The sequence below is a fragment of the Olea europaea genome, chromosome 6, assembly GCF_002742605.1.
Source record: "Olea europaea var. sylvestris chromosome 6, O_europaea_v1, whole genome shotgun sequence".
Lineage (NCBI taxonomy): Eukaryota > Viridiplantae > Streptophyta > Magnoliopsida > Lamiales > Oleaceae > Olea > Olea europaea.
The window spans coordinates 24,749,766-24,773,221 of NC_036242.1; positions in this window are offsets into that span (position 1 = coordinate 24,749,766).

Below are 23,456 nucleotides of genomic sequence, written 5' to 3' on the forward strand. Positions count from 1 at the left end.
AGTCCTCGAAGAAGAAGATGATCTCCCTTACAGAGGAGCTGAAGGGGGTTAGAGTCGAGGTGGAGGAAGCGAAGGCCCAAAAACTTGAAGATATGGCCAAGCTGGAGTCTGCCTTGGCTCAAATCAAGACATTGAAGAAGGAGGTATATGAGTCCCAGTGATAGGTAGCCTCCTTGACTAAGAAAGTGAAGGTTTCCAATGACCACCAGAGGTGACTGTCGAAGCCTTGGAGAAGGCAAAGATGGAGCTGACAGGGGCCCAAGATGCATACAAGTTCATTGAGGGCTGGATTAAGTGGTACGTTGATGATGCAACCAAAGCTAGGGAGGAGGCCCATGATGCAAGGAAGGAGGCGGTGAGAGACTACATCGCCAACTTCCACAATACCGAGGAGTACAAGAGCTTCAGCGCTTACTGGAGAAATTATGCTTATGCTGAGGTGATGGAGAGGGCTGAGGAGCTTTAACCAAACCAAGACGTGTCACAGCTGAGGTCGGAGTTTGTGGATGAAGTGCCTCAAACCCCAGCTAATGAAGCAGTTGGAGATGAAGTAGCGGAGGCAGAAGAAGGAAGTTCTGATGCTCAAACTGCGAAGGCCTCGGCTATTGAGACACCTCCACCGTCATCGCAAGCTTAGAATAATTTTCTTTTTAGTTATTTTTTATGTACTTGCCTTGGGCCCCCTCCATCAATTGTAATCTTGATTGTAAATCATTTTAATATCATTTTTCATTCAATGTTGTTTTCCTCCAATGTACATTGGCCTTGTCAAGCAATTGAACTTAATGTTGATTGAAGAACTAAATAACTTTAACTTGGTATCCTAACTCCAATCACTTGATCAAGTAATTTGTACACAAGCCTCATGAGCCATGAACAGTTAGACTTAAGCAAATAATTGTGCTTAAGCTTAATAATTGTAACATGAATGCATCTTGGATTGGACCGTGTTTCGGCCGAACTGGGAATATTGCTGTCTAATTCGAAAGGTAGTTGAGTGAAGCTAGTAGTGGTTGAGCCTTGGGCATAAATAAGTGCACGTACCTCGGAGTTCAAACAAGGTGGCCCAAAGATGGGACGCTGTTCTTTCTTCTGAGGTGATGACGCTTCCCAATGTGGTGGATGGTTTAGCCATGCTGTGGCTTCTCCCAGTGGCGTTCACCCTCTCCAAAGGGAGGCAAGTGTATGCGCCTCGGAGTTCAAACGAGGTAGCCCAAAATGGGACGCTGTCCTCTCTTCCAAGGTGATGACGCTTCCCAACGTGGTGGATGGTTTAGCCACGCTGAGGCTTCTCCCAGTGGCGTTCAACCTCGCCAAAGGGAGGCAAGTGCATGCGCCTCGCAGTTTATACGAGGTGGCCCAAAGATGGGACGCTGGCCTCTCCTTCGAGGTGATGACGTAATGTGACATGAATTCGATCATGGATAATTTTATTGAATCATGAAAATGTTACATAAGTTGGGAAAGATTGTCCAACGAGGTAGTACATTCATTAATAATAGATTCGGAGGTGCTCAATGTTCCATGGACGGGGTTGTGCCTTGCCGTTCATGTCTTCAATCCAGTAGGTCTCGGGTCGGATCTTCTCTCTGATTTTATATGGTCCTTCCCAATTCGGGCTCAGGGAACCAGTGCTAGGTTCCTTAGAGGAGAGGAAAACTCTCCTAAGGACCAAGTTGTTGATTCGAAATGACCTCTTCTTTACCTTTGAGTTGAAGTACTTCGCCATTTTTCTTTGATATGTGCCGAGTTTCAGCTGGGCGTCATCTCTCCTTTCTTCAATGAAGTTGAGGTCACACCTGTGAAGCTCGTCGTTTGTTATCTCACTAAAATGTAGACGTCACGGGGATGGAAGTCCGACCTCGACGGGGCTCATTGCCTCAATCCCATATGCCATGAGGAAAGGTGTTTTCCCTGTAGGGGTCCTCGTAATGGTTTGGATTGCACAAAGAACCTGTGGGAACTCATCCACCCAGGCCCCTTTTGACACATCGAGCTTCCTTTTCAGGACGTGCTTGATTGTCTTGTTCATAGCCTCAACCTGGCCATTTGCTTATGGGTGGTGAGGCATGGAGAAGTGCTTCTTGATGCCAAGTTCTTCACACAAACTTCTGACCTTCTTGTTGTCGAACTGTCTACCATTGTCTGAGATGATTGAGTAGGGAATCCCGAATCGGCATATGATATTCTTCCATAAGAACTTGGAAGTATTGGCTTCTGTAATTTTTGCCAGGGGTTCAGCTTCAACCCACTTCGTGAAGTAATCAATGTCCACAATTGCGAAGCTTGCACCTCATCTGCCTTTTGGTAGAGAACCTATGAGGTCCACACCCCACTTCAAGAAAGGCCAAGGGCTGGAGACCGCGGTCATATCTTGCGATGGTTGTCTTTGGACAGGGGAGAATCGTTGGCATTTGTCACATTTTCGAACAAACTCGAGGGCGTCCCTTTTTAAGGTAGGCCAATAATACCCCTATCTCAGTATCTTTTGCGCCAAAGATAGACCTCCAGAGTGGTTACCGTACACACCCTCATGGACTTCTCTTAAAATGTAGGTAGCCTCTTTTCCCCGACGCATCGTAATAGTGGAGAGGAGAAGCTCCTTTTATAGAATACATCATCAATGAAGAGAAAATGGGCTGACCTCCTCCTTAACTTGTAGGCCTCATGCTTGTCAGTGGGAAGTACCTAGTCTTTGAAGTATACCATGATAGGCTACATCCAGGGAGAAGTCCCAATGACCCACATTACATTGGGGGCCTCGATTGACGGCATGAGGAGGTGCTCTATAGGGACTACTGCAAGTAGATCGGAATCCTTGCTACTTACAAGTTTGGAGAGTGCATCCGCATGTGCGTTCTCGATGCAGGGGATCTGGATTAACTCAAACTTTTCAAAGGAGGGGATGATGTTCATCACCATTTTCAAGTAGGAGGCCATTGCTTTGTCCCTGGCTGAGAAGTTACCATTGACTTGGCTAACAACTAGCTGGGAGTCACTACTGATGAGTAGCCTCTTTACTTGCATTTCTTTGGCTAACCTGAGACCTGCGAGAAGTGCCTCGTATTCTGCTACATTGTTGGGGTTTAAACCCAAACCTCACCGTCGAGGTCAGCTTGTGACCTTCCGGGCTAATGAGGACAACTTCGGCACCTTAGCCAACGTCCCCAGCTGACCCATCAACGAATAGGTTCCACGTTAGGGGCTCGACTTGTTCCATGATTTCGTCCACCTCGGGTAAGTTGGCGAATTCTGCCAAAAGGTCAGCTAAGGCTTAGCCCTTGATAGCTACCCTTGCCTTGGACACGAGGTCAAACTCACTTAGCTCCACAGCCCATTTCAATAATCTCCCTCAGGCATCCAGCTTTTGGAGTACCTGCCTTAGGGAAAAATTCGTTAGCACGTGGATAGTGTGGGCCTGGAAGTAGGGTCTCAACTTCCTGGAAGCGGTGATCAAGGCCAAAGCGAGCTTTTCCATATCGGGGTAGCGAGTTTTCGACGATAGGAGTACTTTACTTGTATAGTAGACGGGGAGTTGGGTGGTTCCCTCTTCTCAGGTAAGAACTGCACTGATGGCATCATCGGAGACAACTAGATACAGCTGTAGAATTTCACCGGGCTTTGATTTGGAGAGGAGGGGGGCCTGTCCTAGTTGCCTTTTCAGACCCTGGAAGGCCTCTTCATATTCATCATTCCACTGGAACTTCTTCCCAGCTTTTAGCACTTTGAAAAATGGGAGGCATTTATCCGTAGCCTTGGAGACGAAGCAGCTAAGCGCAGCCACTCGTCCAGTCAAGCTTTGCACCTCCTTTGGCTTTTGGGGGGACCTCATCTTGCATAGGGCCTCAATATTCTCAGGATTGGCTTCAATACCACGCTGGCTGACCATGTATCCTAAGAATTTGCCGGAGGCCACTCCGAAGGCGCATTTGAGGGGGTTGACCCTCACCTATATCTTCTCAAGATTTGGAAGGTGTTGTTGAGGTGCGTTATGTGGTCTCCAGCTTTCAAACTTTTTACCAGCATGTCGTCTATGTAGACCTCCATTGTCTTGTTAATGAGGTCCATAAACATTTTGTTGACGAGCATTTGACATGTTGCTCAAGCATTTTTTAACCCGAAGGGCATCATCTTGTAGCAGTAAAGGCCTCGGTCTGGATAAAAGATGTGCGTTCCTCATCGATTGGGTGCATGGGGATTTGATTGTAGCCGGAGTATGCATCCATGAAGCTTAATAACTCGTGCCCAGCCGTGGAGTCTACCAATTGGACAATCATTGGAAGTGGAAAGCTGTCCTTCAGGCAAGCTCTATTGAGTTTGGTGAAATTGATGCACACCCTCCATTTGCCGTTGTGTTTCTTTACTAAAATTGGATTGGGGACCCACCTCGGGTAGGTGGCCTCCCGGATGAAGCCGTTCTAGATGAGTTTTTGAATTTCTTCCTTCAGGGCCTCGTACCTCTCAGGATTGAGGGCTCTCTTTTTTTGTCTATGCGGAGCAACCTTAAGATCAATTTTCAGGTGGTAGCAACTGACCTTGGGGTCTATGCCTACCATATCCTCATGCCTCCAAGCAAAGATATCGAGGTTTCTACTTAGGAAATCCTTGACTTTTTCTTTTGTAGTGATGGACAAATTTTTGCCCACCTTTAACAATTTGGATGGGTTTCGAGGGTCCACAGAGAAGCTCTCAGTTCCTCAACTGGAGATGCTTGAGGTTCGTGTTCAATTATGCGGGGTTCAATTTCATCGATAACCACTACTTCCGGATTAGGTGGTGCGTTAATCATTTCGACATCTTCCAGTTTAGCGGGAGCATCACCTGGGACATCAGCCATGACTACATTGGCAATAATTACGTGGATGTCCTCGGGCTCTACCTTCCTGATGGAGCTTAAATAACATTCTCTTGAGCCTCTTTGGTCACCTCTCACCGTTGCCACCCTATTTTTAGTTGGGAACTTCATGCATAGGTGGTGAATGGAGGTGACAGCTCCCAATTCTTTCAGGGTTGGTCTACCCAATACTCCGTGGTAGGCCGATCGGCTATCCACAATGAGGTATTCCATGAAATTCATCGTGGTTTGGGGAGACTCTCCCATCTCTATCGCGAGTGTGATTTTTCCTCTCGGAGTAATGCTATCTCCGGTAAATCCGTACAAAGGAGTGGTGGTGGATGTTAACTCATGGTCCAGTATCATCTTGTCAAAGGTGGATCCGAGTAGAATGTTAACGGAGCTTCCATTGTCAACCAACATTCGTTTGAGCCCATTCCGGGCTATGACTGCTCTTACCATAAATGAATCACAGTGGGGGTAGTGAACTCCTTCAATGTCCTCCTGGGTGAAGACAATAGGTGGAACTTGATCTCTTCAAGAGCTGTGGCCCATAATATAACTGGTGAGCAGGGGGCGCTTGGCCTCACGGGCATAATTCCTTTTGGCGTTCCACGTTTCACCGCGCACATAAGGGCCTCCAAAAATGGTACCCACCTTGTGGATAGGGGCCTCATCTTGAGTTTGTCAGTTTCTTCGATGTCTACACCCTTCCCTGGGCCTCTCTGCATCACGCTCCCTTCATCGCAGAGAGATATTCCTTTGAAGTAGAGCGGCCTCTTCACGCCCAGGTCAGTTATCGTACATTGGCGGGGGCCTGTTCGCCTGAGCCGAAGCATTTCTATCCCTAGGAGGTTCTTGTCGGTAGCGGTGAGCGTAGTCTCGACAATCTGTTGTGTCGTGTCCATAGGACCGGTGGTATACACACTATCCAGGTGGGTTTTGATTTGACCTATTTCTAGGTCCTGAACCTCAGCCTCGGCCTCTACCTCTACAGGATCCTTGCGGAGTTCCCATTTGCTGGGTATTGGTGACTAGGTTGATATCCTCATATGCCAATGTAGGGACGGCATTAAGAGTGGTGGTGGCCAGTGCTTGCCCAGAACTCTCATTACTAGCTTGGTTCATTTGATAGTCCATCAAGTGGGAGGTCGGCCCTCTAGCATGCTGCCTTTGAGGAGGTGGGAGGCCCCTATTCGCCCTGTTCCTATGCTCAATCAATTCTTCATTGATGATTTTCTGCCTCATCATCTCGATAAGGCATCATAGGTGGCGGGGTCTTGATTTTACACGTCCCTCCAAAACAAGATGTTCATGTTCAGACCTCCTCTCAATGTAGATAATGCCTCAGGGTTGGTGACTTGCACACAATATGTCATCTCATCAGTGAAACGTGATAGGAAGCTCTTTAGGGACTCCCCATGTGCCTGTCTCATGTCTTGGAGACGTTGGATGGGGGCCTCTCCCTCTTTCCTCACTGCAAACCTCTTCAGGAAGGTCGTCTTGAATTCGAGCCAACTTCTTATGCTCCCAGGTGGTAATTTACTATACCAAATTTCAGCTGTTTCGCTAAGTGTTAAGTGGAAAGCTCTGCATTTCACAGCTGGAGTGGCGTTCCTTAGGCTCATGTGAGTTTTGTAAGCATTCAGGTGCTTCTCTAGGTCGCCTCTTCCGTCAACTTTGATATTTTTGGCATAACATAGTGGTTTGGGACCTGGGCGCTCCTTAGTTCCCTTGAAAATGGCAAGTTTTCATCATCATCGTCCAAGTCATAGGACCTTTGCTGTTCATCAGAATGGTTTTCTTCAGGCTCATACCTCGGTTGTTGGTGACAGGTTCCGAGACGATTCCCAGCCTCTTCCTCCCTCCTTTGGCTCCTAGTTCTAGGCGGAGCAACACGAGGGACATTTTCATGCCTTTCCTCCAATTGTTGAGGCATTGGAGGTGGAGGTGGAGGCGGAGGCGGTGGTATTATCCAAGGCTCGTGATGCTGTTGTTGCTAAGCATCGGTTCAGCGGGGCTGATTCTGTCAAATACACTACCTGACCTCCTATGTCTTTGCTCTTGCTCATACAGAGGTGGAAAGTTATCATGCGGAAAAGGGGCCTCGGTGGGTCGGCCAGAAGTATAGTTGGGGGAAACGTCAACTTCTACTTCCCTTGCAAATGGCCTCACACCTCGGCTATAGTCCGACGAGGTAGCCCTATAGCTTTGAACTTCATCATCTTGCTTGTATTGCCCTTGAGGGGCGTATGGAGAAATAGGGAAGCCTCCCTAGCCCTGTATTTGGGCCATAAGTTCCCTCATAGCCATGTTTTGGCTAGTAATGTCCCTGATATTAGCTATCATGGCGGCCATTTCTTTTGATAGCCGGGTTGTCGCACGCATTCTACCTCTTCGGTGGTTGTGATGGGGTCTATGCCGAACTGTCGGGGCTGCTTCTTGAAGGGGCACATTAGCATTTTCTCTTACCCTCCTGGGGTGTATATCTTCGTTTGAACTCATTTTCCTTGTGTCTTACTCTTCAGATCTTTGCTAAGTTGTGGGGCTTCCTCTTGTTCTTTTTCAAGAAAAGATCATTTTTCAAGGGGGATGCCCAAATGTTCCTCTTTAACAAGCTTTCACCACAAGGTTGTTCGTGTTTATAGTATGGTTTCCCACAAATGGCGTCAATCTGTTGACCCAAAAAGTGTTGCCAGCAGATACCGGACCCACCCGCGCACACGTAAGCGAAAGTCCAACACGCAAAGACACGTGGACGGTCTAGAACGAACAGATCAAGGGCGTGGAAGGAGCTCAACGACGCGGGATGAGAAAGTTTAGAATTCGGCGAGATGATCATAGAACGATTGTACAATAATTATCAATCGATGTTTGTAAACGTGTATCCAAATTTGTATGAACTCGTTTGTGTTGCAAGATAATAAGAGAGAGAAAGAGAGTTGAGTAAAGTATGGTTTCTTGTATTGATTCTTGCATTAGCCTTTGTCTGGGATACATGGGGAAATATTTATAGTGTCACTAGTTATATGGTAACCTTTGGTTCCGGGTACACGTGGCCTCATTTGGTTGAGTTACATGTCAAATTGTAGGCATCAGTCGCACCTAGCCTGTTATACATTTATTGATTAGCAGAGCTGCCTCTACTAGTGACAAGACTTAACAAATACACTCATGACAAACGTCCTATCAATCATTCAAGTAAGATCTTTGTGCAGGAGATCTCTTGGGAGAGGTGTCTATGGAAGTTGTTGCTTTGTGCTTCGGACACTTCCACCTCGGCTGCAGAGCTTCGGCAAATAGGGCTTTGTCCACCTTCAAAAGGCCTTGGCATATGGGCTTTGGAAGCTCCTTATGAGGCTATGAAAAGTAGACCTCGGTGTATATGGGCCTAGGCATCTGTGGACCTCGGTTTGTGGACCTCGGCTATGCAAATCACCTCGGATTGAGTCTCACGTGGTTCGGCACGAGTTAGCTGTGGGCCCCGGTAGGTGGTCCAAGTGTGCAAACACATAACACACTCCATCAGATGAATTTGTCAAGATCAATACTGATAGATATGTCAATAATGGTATTGCGAGCGGGGAGGTATCATCAAGGATCACACAGGTAAATGTGTTAGGGCATATTCAACTTCATATGGACAGTGTATGATATTAGAGGCGGAGCTTAGAGCTATTCTCGACAGAATACTATTGGCTAGGGATCTTGGGTTTTTAGGCATTTGGGTTGAGTCAGACTCTATTATGACCATTCACTATATCACCAAAGACGGAGGACAATGAGACATTCAAGGCTTACTCAAACAAATTGTAGACAACATTTCATTTGATAGAGACGTCCACATCTATAGAGAAGAAAACCCAAGTTGCTGATGCACTTGCTTTAGAGGATTGGGATCATCAAAATTTTCGAGTGTATGGACAAGCAAACCTACCACGACACATCAGGGCACTAGTACGGATTGACATATATGGATTGCGTAGCTTTAGACTTTGATCTTTGTAACTTTTTTTTTTTTTTTTTTTTTTCACACTAGCGTTTATTGTAAAGGAAGTAGTACTTCCTTTTTATTACTTTCCAATTATTGTTTACTTTTATTGTAAGGGAAGTAGTACTTGTTCATTTATTGCTTTCATTGATATCATATGTAACCAAAGTATTCATCCGTGACAAGTGAGAGTATATTAATAAAATATCGGGTGTACCGCCCTCCTTCCACTGAAGAAAAGTCAACCACATATAATGTGCACAAGAATAGGCACTATAGCTTTCGGTTTCTCTTTCTAATTTATTGTAACGACTTGTACTATTTTAGTATATTGCCAAAATGGTAGTAAGCACATGTTTATCATGCATGGTATCCAATCAAATACAGTTTACATCGAACGGTCCTATTTTTGTTTTCCTAACATGACTGAGTTTGGTTCTTCAATTATCCAAATTTGCTTTTCCAAATCAAATCGAGCTGATGACATACGTGCTAAGTGTCCCAATTACTCTAAAGGGCAAAAAGGGCTTAAGATTTGTTTACGACAAATTTGTTTAATAAAATGGGACTTGGAGGACTATACATGTTGGAAGGAAAAATCGATCATTTTGCCCGCTATAATATATTGACCGTCAAAAGGGTTGACTTGCGGTATGACAATCACCAAAAAAGGTTGAGGACGTAATTATCCAAAAAATAGTTGAGGATGAAAGTGTAAGTAAAATTAATGATGGAGGACTTTTTGCTATTTATCCTCAAAACTAAAATAAGGGGCTGTTTGAGAGACATTTTTCTTCAAAAATAGAAGAATTTCAACCGTTACTTGTCAAATCCAGCCCACAATTGTTGACTTCATGTGTCTTGTGTAGGATCCATAACAACATAATATCTCATTCTCATTTTGCCAAGAATATGACTCAAACAAAGGCTAAATAAAACAAAAATTGTAATTAGGGATGGCAACGGGCGGGGCACCCCCACCCCGCCTCGCCCAAACCCCGGCCCACCACGAGCCTCGTTGTGTTGCCCCGTTTAATTTTTTGTAACATTTTCAAAGTTTTGAATTATATTATTATTAGAAAATAAAATACAAATTCAAAATGGATTTTTAACGGATGAATTGTCTAGAAATAAAATTATTTTTTATTTTTTTCCTTCACGGGACGGGTTCGGGGCCCATCCCACCAACCCATTTGGGGCGGTGCCCCATAGGGGCGGAACAAATTTTTTTGTTATCACTAATTGTAATGGAATTTAAAAACCACAGCTGCTTGATTGTGTTCGTGGGCACAAAAATCTGATATTTAATTGTCAACGTTAATTCGTTGCTTAAAAGTTTAAGTCATAAAAAAAGTAAATAAATAAAAATAAAAATTTAACGACTCTTGATGGAATTAAATATTGGTACTGGTAATTTTGCTTAAAAATCCATTAATTCTTAGGTGCTTTTTATAAATTGCTTTACTCAAACGTAAACACTGCAAACTGTAACAATTTTATACAATAAGTGAGAATATCAAACAAAAATTGACGGAATACGAATCAACAATATAACTCAAAGATTGAAATTAGTATAAAACTTTTATGAAATGAAGTAAGGTTTGCAAGCATTTGTAGAAGAGAAATTTTGAAAATACGAGAGCCAGACAGCTCTATGTAACAATGACATGGAGCGATCGTGGCTCGTATTTTTCGAACAGAGCTTGCTGCTTGCACTGGTCAAGTGTGACTACACATGAAGTTCTTTATAGCACGACATTTTTCGGCTAAATTGTTCCTACTTTGACCGTGGCAGTCAATGTCTACACCTCCAATCATATAGGTTGTATAATCGGGCCTGTAGGTCTACACACCTGTAGCCTAGTTAGACTCATCTGTCAACTATGACATCCTTTTCAAGTAATATTACCCGAGTGATGCTACAGTGCCCTTAAAGTTGACATCGGGGTTGATACAACACGTACATGAGGGTTGACATTTTTTTATTCACCTGAGACCCATGCACTCCATTTGAGGGTGCAGTCATCGTTGCGGTCACTGGCACGGATCGTTTGGCATTTTCCATATAATCCATGGGCATGCTTGTTGGTTCTTTCTATATTTATTGACTCATCTATCATCTTTCAACATTGCCAGCCCCCAACCTATCACAGGAGGCCAACTCAACCCCCTTGTATACAGGCCCTTGTACAAGGGGCATTTTCCTTTAAAATATTGGATTTTTCATTATTTAAATCGTGTATCTCCATCACTTGTAGTTATTTATCATTCAATAAATGGCTAATAAATGCTCAACAATATTAATCTAATCCAGTTAGAATGTTTGTTACTTTGTAGTTCTACATAAACATTAAAAATCATACTTACTCTTTAGATTTCTAACCATTCGGGGAATTCATCCTATATTATTCCAGTAAATAGCGGAATCCTGAATAGGGGACTATACTAGCAACCTATTTATTTTCCACCGGTATCTACGAATTGATCACAAGTCGAAATATGGTTACAGCCCTTATGTGTCTTGAACTTATATTAAATTCAGTTAATATAAATTTTGTAACATTTATTGGATGAATTTGAATGATCTTTTTTCTTGATTTTGTTCTTTGAAGTAGTGATCCATATTGGGTTTTATTGGATTTTTTTTATGCGATTTTTTGTGGATTGACTTTGCATTTGTGTTTGTTATGTTTATAGTTCCTTTCCATTTCATGTACGGTTATTTCAACAATTATGTTTTTAGAGTTCTCTCTTTTTGAAATTGACCAAAAAAGTATTCTTAATTGTATAACTCTTCTAGTTCACAGAGAGGCCTTGATCATGTTCTGTACTATACGGAGGGGTCTTGGTCATGCATTGAGTGGTCTTGACGTGTAAATGTAATTTAGAGATGGGCCTTAACCGTGTACTAGAATTTATTATCAGAGATCTTTGAGATTCATTTTCGCTTATAGAGGGGCCCTAAGACCCATATCGAAAGTGCTTAGTCCGATGGGCAATCTACATGCGTATGGCCCTATTATAGATTTTAGGTAGACAGTAGATTTTTATTTTTTATTTTTTTTTTGGTCGATTTTTATAGTGAGTTTTGATGCAATGTGATGTGATGTGATATTAGGTAATACTATGAGATTATATTTTTTTAGCATTATGAAATGTCTCACTTCTAGATTATTATTATTATTATTATTATTATTATTATTATTATTATTATATGATGTTAGAATGTGAATTACTAAATGATGTGAACTCGATTTTGATAAATATGTGTAAATGAATAAGTATAATTATTTTTTTAAATTCTCCACACACTGAGCTATCAACTCATATATTTTTTTATGATTTTTCTTATCAGGCGACGGTTGAGCTCTCGATGATTTTGGAGCCACACTCCCATGACATAGTTAGGTTGTTGTGTCATTTGAATTGAGCATGTAAATATCATTCTTAGCCCACATGCTTTAGACATAGAATGACCTTCATTATTTAGCATATGATTAGTTGAAAGTTGAAGTTAGCTTTGATGGTGGGTTCGGTGTCTAGTTGGCATCCATCATCAGCGTGCATCATGTTTCGAATCCACTAGGGTGATTCATCATGTTTCGAATCCACTAGGGTGATTCGAGACAGATAGTGTCATGTCACCTACGACATCAAGGAGGATTAAGAATATTTTTTTCCTAAGAAGTACGGATGCGGACACGTAATGCGAATATGATATGGGTACTATAATATGGCTTTTCTTTTTTAAAGGAAAGAAATTAGGATACACGAATAATATAAAAAACATATTGAAACGGAAGCATAATAATAAAAATAACATAGAATACTAAAACCTTTTTCCTTCATCATTAATTATCTCAACCTCATTTTCTTCAACATCATCAACATCAATTTCTTCAATAGCATTAAAAATAGCTTTGAGATTCGGGGTCATCTATTGATAGATTAACAACATCAAGCAATCCAACAACTTCAAAAATATCAAAAGATTTTAAAATCAATAACACTTTTCTTCGTGTCCTAACGAAAGGGATAGTACCGAAAATAATTAAAAAATATATAATAAAAATAAAAAAATAAGTAGTATTCAATACATATCTAAAATTTAAAAATATAAGAATATATAAAATAATTCAAAATATGTATCAGGTACGTATCCAATGATATCGGAGAGTATCCAAGTCTAGATACATATCGAATACAGGTATATAATAAGTTTACAAGAGAAGAACCACAAACCCTTAATCTTGATTAACATTTTCACATCTAAGCGATTAACATCCCTTGTAACATGTAGTTCGTTTGAAACTAACAAATCATGGAGTTTGATTGCTCGTTGGAGCTTTAACGGATCAAATCACTTGTTTGAGTTTGTTTTTGCTCTAATATGTTATTGCTTATTTGTGCTTGATGTTTGGTTTTAAGAGGCCAACGTTGTTGATTAGGAAATTAATGAAGGCTTTAACATGTTAATTATTGTTGTTATATTTAAAGGTTATAGGATTTTACCCTTGGCAGTAAACAAACTTTTGTAATACTATCAATTAATCTTAGTTAAATTTATTAATAAGATGAATTATTGCACTTAATAATATGGACCATTATTCTAATTTAAAAATAATATGTAATATGAGAAAGTAATAAATGAGAAGTTTAATTACTTGGGCAGTACATGAAATATTACGGGAAAAGATTACAAATTCTCTTAATTATAGGAGTGAGACTAGCTTATCATGGGATTTTATATAGGCATTAACTTTTGATTGATTGTTCATTTATAGTTTTCAAGAACAGTTTAGTTGATGTACGTACTATATAATATTGGATTTATCTTTTCTAAGACACAACTTTTCAAAATACTGAAAATTTTCTATTCTTCTTTCTTCACATAATACCAGAGCACCAAACCTAGTGACTCTGAAATCGTCCAAGCGCTTCCGTAACCTAATTTTTTGACCATCATGGTTCAAGGGCACAATATTCTTGGCCTATCATGCTGCAATCCTTGGCATATCATACCACAAGGACACTTTCTCTAGTTTTTATCATGCTACAAGGGTATATGTCGCCGCAAGGGCCCAACAAATTTCACTTGCTCGCTGGACTAGTTCTATTTATAGGATGGGCCCAAGACTATTATACACAGATCTGCAAATAGTACATCAAGAATATACCATTTACATGAATCCCCTAAAACCACAGCACCAAGTGAAAATCCTTTTAGGCTCAGACCAAAGACCCCATATCTAACATCACAGAAACACCAAATCTTAACCGCGAGCCCTCACAGTCCCAAATCTACAGAGTTACTTCAACAGGACACAGAATGAACAAAACCCCTTCGACACAAAGCTTTCACACAGAGAAGAATCACCCAAGGAATGAATATCACAGAGATGATTCTTCAGAATCTCACACAGAGAGATCGAAGAAGAACAAAAACTGAAAAACCCTAGTGAAGGTTCCAGAACACGGCTCACAGAAGAGAGAAAAATGAAAAGACGACTTCCAACCCTAGCAAGTGAGAAAGGGATATATTTATAGTAGAAATCATCAGCCATCAGATTAATGGGTTGATCCAACGGTCCCAGAGCAACTATGGGAATGGGCCGGGTATTGGGCTCGGTTAAGCGGGTCGTCTAAGTATAAAAGAGTGGATCAATCTGCTCTTTATTTATTGGGCTTGGAATTTATCATTATTGCCTACAATTGGACTAATCATGTTGGCATCACAGCCCAACAGATCTCCACCTTGATGCCAATGGTCATACAAGAAGTCTAATGAAAGTAAAACATAAGTTATATCTCTCCCAAAAAAAATGCAGCTTCCCAGTACTTCCAATAAGCATCAGTTTCAGCACCTGTACTGAACCAAAAATATCTAACCAGCATCAATGTCAAAATTTGTAAACAAGACTTAAACTTGTTTAACGGTATTACCTTAGTCCCTACATCAGCTGGATTAAACTAAGTTGCAATTTTCTCAAATAAAATGAGTTTTTTTGAAACAACATCTCTAATAAAATGCAACTTAACATCAATATGTTTGGTTCTTTCATGAAAAACAGGGTTTTTACATAGGTGAATTGCACTTTGACTATCTGAATATAAGACAACAGGGTTACTTAATTCATTTATTTCAGATAACAAGCCCTTAAGCCATAAGGCTTCTTTTATTACTTCAGTTGCAGCAACATACTCAGCTTCAGTAGTAGATAAAGCAACAATAGGTTGAAATTGAGATTTCCAACTAATACATGTATTACACAAAGTAAACATATAAGAAGTAGTAGATTTCCTATTGTCTCTATCTCCAGCAAAATCTGAATCTACAAAACTCTTAAGTACAACACCTTCATTACAGGCACTAAAAATCAATCCAACATGTGAAGATTCTTTCAAGTATCTCAACAGCCATTTTAGAGCAACACAATGGTCAGGTCCTGGATTTACCATAAATCTACTAAGTGTGCTAATGGAATGAGCTACATCAGGCCTAGTACATACCACAGTGTACATAACAGAATCTACGGCATTAGCATAGGGTACATTTTCCATTTGTCTAATGTCAGATTCATTTACAGGACATTGCTTCTTACTAAGTTTAAAATGACTGGCCAATGGAAGTGAAACTGATTTAGAGTTATGCATGGCAAACTTAATCAATATTTTTTCAATATATGCAGTTTGCTTCAAGTATGGTAACCTATGGTGCCTTTTCCTAGTGATTTCCATTCCTAGAATTCTCTTTGTATGTCCTAGGTCTTTCATTTCAAATTCAGCATTTAAAGACCATTTTATCTGATTAATAACATGCATATTCTGACTAATCAGCAACATATCATCCACATAAAGGAGTATAAAAGCAACAATAGCATTTTCATCATTTCTTTTAAAATAAAGACAATGATCATACTCACTTCTCATGAAACCAATAGTAGATACAAAATTATCAAACATTTTGTACCATTGTCGTGGAGATTGCTTTAAGCCATATAATGATCTTTTTAACAAGCACACATGATCAGATTTAATTTTATCAATAAAATCAAGTGGCTGTCTCATATAAATCACTTCATCAAGGTCACCATGAAAGAAGGCAGTTTTCACATCCATTTGTTCAAGTTCAAGATCATAATGAGCAACAAAAGCAAGCATAACTCTAATTGTTGTGTACTTTATCACAGGTGAAAATATCTCATTATAATCTATGCCCTCCTTTTGGGTAAATCCTTTTGCTACAAGTCTAGCCTTAAATTTTATGGGCATCTTTTCAGTATTTCCCTCCTTAACACTAAAGATCCACTTGCAATCAACAAGGGCCTTACCTGCAGGTTTAGGAACTAAAGTCCAAGTCTCATTTTTCATTAAGGAGTCCATTTCATCTATCATAGTAGCATGCCAATTCTCAGATTGTTGGCAGCTCATAGCCTCTTCATAAGATTTAGGTTCTTTAAACACTAAGTCTTGATAGGACAAAACAGTAAGAGAAAGGTAATCACCATACTTAACTGGCTCTCTTACTTCTCTCCTAGTCCTATCTCTAGCTAATTGGTAATCCCCAAATTCACCAGGCTGACTTTCCAGATTTTCTTGAACACTTTCTTCTTCATTTTCTTGAGGAACAGAAGTTGTTCCAGTTTCTTCCTCCACCTGTTCATCCACCAACAAGTTCAGTAGGTGAGCCAAGCTCCACCTGCAGCTTGGTATTATCACCCTTTTCATCACCAGATAGCCCCTTTGGCTCCTTATTTTCTAAACAAGGCATTTTTGACTCATCAAAGGTCACATCTTTGCTGGTGATGATTTTAAAACCTTTTACCTCTTTACTCCAAAGCCTATAGCCTTTAATCCCATCAGGATATCCCAAGAAAACACATTTCTGAGCACTAATTTCAAGTTTCCCTATACTCTGATGGGAGTAGGCAGCACAGCCAAAAATTCTTAACTGAGAATAATCAGGAACATGTCTTGTCCATAGCTCTTCAGGTGTTTTATCACCTAGAGCACTTGAGGGGGTTCTATTAACAATGTATGAAGCTGTAACTACAGCTTCACCCCATAAAACCTTAGGAACTCCTGAGCCTATCAACATGCACCTAACGTTATCTAACAAAGTTCTATTCATTCTCTCAGCCACTCCATTCTGCTGAGGTGTATAAGGTACTGTTTTATGCCTTTTAATCCCAGCACTTTTGCACAATTGATCAAATTCAGCATTGCAAAACTCAAGACCATTGTCTGTCCTAAGGACCTTAATTTTCTTCCCAGTTTCATTTTCCACCAGAATTTTCCAAATTCTAAATTTTTCAAAGGTTTCAGATTTATGTTTTAACAAATAAACACAAACCTTCCTAGAATAGTCTTCAATCAAGGACAAGAAATATCTATTTCCTCCTTGAGTGATGGTAGATGAAGGTCCCCACAAATCAGCGTGTATATACTCAAGGGTAGAGGGGGTTCTATGTTTTCCTGTGTTAAAATGCAACCTATGCTGCTTACCTAAGGTGCAGTTTTCACAAAAGGACACCTTAGATATAGAGTCTTTTCCAAACACACCTTTCTTATAAAGGATGTGTAGGCCCTTTTCACCTACATGGGCCAATCTCTTGTGCCATTTTAAAGTGGCATCAACTTCAACACTTGAAGACTCACCTATGTGATCATACACTGTACTAGCTTTGATCACATAAATCCCATTTCTTTTAACACCTTTAAAAATAACAAGTGATCCTTTTATTACCTTCAAAAAACCATCTCCTATTTTTTCTTGCAGCCCCATATCATCCAGATTTCCCATGGAAATCAGGTTCCTATTTAATTCAGGTACATATCTCACCCTTTCAAGGGTGTAAATGCATCCATTATCAAATTTTAAAGTGACATTCCCAACTCCCTCAACTCTGCAGGCTATGTTATTGCCCATAACTACTCCTCCATCAATTTTCTTAAAATTTTCTAAATATACCTTTTTGGAGGTCATATGGAAGGTACAACTAGAATCCAAGATCCATTCTTGGTTTTGGTTCTCATCAACCATATTTACAGAGTTAGGTAGATTTTCAGTCACAGCATATACATCAACTATGGTAGAACCATCAGATTCTACCACATTACCCTCATCAACACCCTTGCCTTTTTGTTCATTTTTCTTCTTATAACAGTCTTTGATAAAATGACTAGATTTCCCACACCCATAACATTTTTTAGTCCTAGTCTTTGACTTAGACCTGCCTCTACTCTTAAACTTTCTCCTATTATTGTTTCCTTGATTATTATAGCTTTCCTGAGTACCATTAGACCTACTTAAAGTCCTCCCTCTAGCAAACAAGTTTTCATTGGCACTATTACCTCTCTCAGACTTAAATTCAAGTTCCTTACTTCTTAATGAATCTATAACAATGTCAGGTGTTAGAGTATCTCTACCACACTTAATGGCAGCTTTCACCTCTTTCTAGGCTTCAGGTATAGCATTAAGTAGTACTACAACTTTCTACTCATCGGAAACTTTCTCACCAGTATTGATAATATCTTGAACTAACTTATTAAAAATGTCTAAGCTATCTTCTAAGTCTCTAGTTGGATCTATCTTAAAGTTGAAAAATTTCTCTAATAGAAACAACTTATTAGGCAAAGACTTAGGTAGGTAAAGTTTCTCTAATTCGTCCCATAGGTCCTTAGCAGTATCATGTTTGCCTACTTTTCTTAAAACTTGATCAGAGAAATGCAAAATAATGGAGGTATAAGCAAGTTCATCAGATTCTTCCTTTTGATCATCTGTCATGGTATCAGGAAATTCATCCTTTATTGCTTTAGAAACTTTTTGCTGAACTAAAATACCTCGCATTTTTTGTTGCCAAATGGGAAAATCCCCTTTTCCATCAAAAACACCAAGTTCAAAAGATTTTGTCATGTTTTATTATTTGAAAAAAAAACTAAAACACAATGTTTCCCAAAAATTAAAACAAAACAGATAATCAACTTTTGAAAAAATCTGTTGAATTTGACCTTCGCAAAAAAAATGATGTTTTAGATCACAAGAAAAATAAAATGTAATCAAATTACTGAGTCACAATTATTCCTTATTACAAAAAATTTCAGCAATCTCAAGATCAATAATCACATCAAGATAAAACACTACAAGAATCAAGGAAATACAACAATATAGGCAGAAACAACATCTCAGTATTAATAAACAATGTCTGCAGAACCTAGGGTTGATCAAATTCACCAGGATTCCGTGAGAATCAAGTTCTCAGGTCAAGGCTCAATTTGCATCACCCAAACTTAAACAATCACAGACAGAGATCATAGACAACAATAATGAGATATCATCAATTAATGTAACAAATTACAGTATACAACAATTAACCATATCAAGATAGAGGCATAATCAAAATATACACATTGTTATGTGTGTCTGTGATCAAGTAGGGATCAGGAAGTGCAAACCGAAGGGTGATTAAACGATTAACCACCAGCACTAATCAGGAATTAGTTATCACAGCAAGGGGTGAGTGTTCTCCAAATCACCAAAACACGAACCGAGCCTTTACTGCTTCGAAATTAGGGTTCCAGTTCAAAAAACAAAACCACGGGACCTCTTATTTTAGGGTCCTTCTACAGGTTGAGGCGAGAAGTCACAAAACTTTCTCGTTTTTCACAATCTAGTTTCGAATCAGCTCAACAAACCACCAGATCGACACAAATCTAGACCTAGGGTTTCGCGATCTGAAGTCGAACGCCTGAAAATTAATTTTCCAGTGTTCGAGCTTCGACCATAGACTCAAGAACGAATTATTACAGCTCTGATACCACTATTATACACAGATCTGAAAATAGTACATCAAGAATATACCATTTACATGAATCCCCTAAGACCACAGCACCAAGTGAAAATCCTTTTAGGCTCAGACCAAAGACCCCATATCTAACATCACAGAGACACCAAATCTTAACCGCGAGCCCTCACAGTCCCAAATCTACAGAGTTACTTCAACAGGACACAGAATGAACAAAACCCCTTCGACACAAAGCTTTCACACAGAGAAGAATCACCCAAGGAATGAATATCATGGAGATGATTCTTCAAAATCTCACACAGAGAGATCGAAGAAGAACAAAAACTGATAAACCCTAGTGAAGGTTCCAGAACACGGCTCACAGAAGAGAGAAAAATGAAAAGACGACTTCCAACCCTAGTAAGTGAGAAAGGGATATATTTATAGTAGAAATCATCAGCCATCAGATTAATGGGTTGATCCAACGGTCCCCGAGCAACTATGAGAATGGGCCGAGTATTGGGCTCGGTTAAGCGGGTCGTCTAAGTATAAAAGAGTGGATCAATCTGCTCTTTATCTATTGGGCCTGAAATTTATCATCATTGCCTACAATTGGACTAATCATGTTGGCATCACAGCCCAACAAAGACAAAATAAAATCAATTGCTTGTATCATCTTCCTGATTATTGTTTCATGACGAGATAAATATTGTGATGATTGCATGTATTTTTTTGCTTCAATGTGCTTTGTACTTTACTAATTGGACTTCGCAATTCATATCAGTTTCATGACTCTCTTTTAGGTGATGAAGCGAGGCTATGTTGAAGTTGTCAAGAATGGATGGAGGCGATCTTTCAATGGCCAAGAGTTTCACTTAGACACCAAAAGCGATATTTGGACCAACTATCTTCAATGGCTTGGCATTTCTTCCATGAAAGAACTTTCAAGAAAGTAATATATTTTGGGGCAAGCTCTTTGGTGTACTTGAGGACCCGTCTCTTTATTCCGTAATAAGCAAGTAAGAAACATGTCTTTCGAAATCATCGCACTATTCTCAAAAAAAAAATCCAATCTTGAGGGCTCCCACCGCCCCGCCCCTGGAGTATCGTGAGAAAGGTAAATCGCGGAATATGTCCCAACAGGTTAGGGAACAAGAGTTTGCCTATACACTGGTACCCACAAAGAGTCAAATTTCATATATCAAAAATCGAACCCTCACATTGCGGCTGCCAGCAGAACTGAAACTACCTCACTCCTTTCATTTGCACCACTAAGTTATGTCCCGGAAGGCTCATCACACTATTCTATTTTGTTAGAAGGACTTGTTTAGACATGGACTAGAATCATGCTATGGGATTTAAACTAATTTTTGTTCATCTAAAAGTGTCTTGATTCTTTATGGCTTATGTTAAGCAAATTGTAGTTTTTGAATAACTTAAGTGTAAGCCTTGATACGCCAGGGAGTCTCATTTTGTACGAGTTGTTGAACTCGACTAACTGTGGTAAAAATTGTGTGATTACAAACGGAATTCTCTTTATTAGTTTCAGCTTATGATTGTTGTTACTTTTGTGTTGACTTATTTTGTAACTGACTCAAGTAATCCTGTAAATTATAGACCCAGGATTAAGTAGTGTGACTAAAGCAGGTTAGATGGTATTTTTAGTTTGATAAACATGTTTAAAGTTCAATTTCAAAGTTCGAACATATTTTTGCACTTGATTTTTAAAATGGTTCAGTTTTCCAATGTGACATTCTGGTATCTTTGGAATAGGCTTAGTCGAGGATATCAGAATCATCCACTGTAATTTTATAAAAATTTAAGCAAAATTTTTGTTCCTCAACAAAAGTAATCTTCTAAATTTATTTTTAAAAAAATTAAACAGGAATTGCAAATCATGATACACACATATAACTTATATTTTCTGCCTATAGGATCGAATGAAATTTGAGAATTTAAGTGAGAGGAGAGCAAAGAACATCAACCTATAGGGTTTTGTGGTGATCAGATAGTTTTGTAATTGTGAGGGAAACGTAAAGGATTTACAATCGGTAAAATTAAAATAGGGGAAATCTCATCAAACATTTGATAAATATGGGTAACTTTATTATTAAAAGAAATTGTATATCTTAAGGACTACATTTTTCTATGAATACACCACATTTAAATTACATTAGAGATCATTAATCTTCATTCATCATCATGATTATAATCTTAAATTTTTTCTTCATCACATTCTTATTTTCAACATTTCGTTGATCAAAAAATCTTTTCATTAATCATGATTTTCATTCAAAAATATTATTAATGTACTTTAAAATGAGGTTCAAATATTTAAAAGTATTTTTACATTATTATTACTATTTGTTTTGCTTATTTAAAAATATAATGGGCAAATAAGTTTTTTTATTCTATCCTAAAAAAAAATTTGGAGTGAAACAATAATAAGAAACAATTTATGTTAATTTGAGAACAACAATGCGATGAAAAAAATTGAGACATAAATGAGAACATTTGTAAATGCCATGAATCTTTTATGCAATTAAAATGCAGTCTAATAACTAAAAATATATTTAGCAATATCTCAATTTTATTTTTCTTAATGCAGAATTAGCTCTCTGTTGTAATTACCACTTGTGTTATTTGGTGAATCTTTCCTCTCATGTGCTTCGTGGGTAGCAATGTCAACTTGCGAGCCAAAACTCGAAACATAGTCTCAGCTCGAGTAAAATAGTGCGAGCTTTTTTTGGGGTCCAAGTCGTGCCGAATCAAGAAGGCTCTTTTTTTTCTTTTTTTTTTAAATAATTGCTACGTTAAAAGGCAACAATTGGCTGCCTTTACGACAGTACCTTGCTGCCTTGAAAGGCAGCCAACTACTGCCTTTTTTAAGTCAACATTTGCCTAAAAAAAGGCAACAGTGTTGCTACCTATTAGGCAAACGCTATTGCCTTTAAATTCAATTTTTTTTTTTTAAAGGCCCGTGAGCTCTATTCGGCGAGCCACATGAGCTGGCTCGAGCTCAGGCCGACGCCCCAAAATGGGGCTCGACTCGATTTTATTGAGCTTCGAGCCGGACCGGCTCGAACTTTTTCTGAGCCAAACCACCCACGGCTCAAGTTGAGGAGCTAAATTGTCATCCCTATTCGTGGGGGGTCTATTTTACATGGTTTATGCCCCATTCCAAGCACTTTTTTTTATTAATGATTTTATTGGTCACAATTAACTTGATAATTGATCACAAAAGCCCTCACAACCTACGCACCATCACACCTACGACCATCGCCAAATCCACCATCACCACTAGCACGTCCACCTACACCACCAATAACACCAAAATATGGAAACCACTCCAACAACCTAAACCAAAACCAACATTGTACCACCACCACCGCACATCCCCAAAACCCTGATTGAGCATATTGGAGGAAGGAACCAACCTAAAACTCCAAAAATCGTCGCTACACCCCACTTTCCACCCACTCGCACCACCACTGCAAACTCGTAAGACCTCGGATACTCCAACTAAGCAGGTTGGAGGAAGAAACCAACCCAAAACGTACATATCGCCACATTACCCCCACGTTCACCATCGCCACTAGCATCATCGCATACACCACACAAATTACCACCGCATAGATCTGTACACACAAATCACTGTCGCACATACAACCGCAGACCATGCAATACAGATCGGTGCACCATACACCACAGATCATCGCACATTAGAGGAGGACATTAAATGGGAGATTAGTGTTTCTAAGGGCTTCGACGAGAAGGAGGAGGTTGCACAAGTTAATGGTGTATGGAAAAAAATGAAGCCACTAACGAAGGCACCAAAAAAGCAATG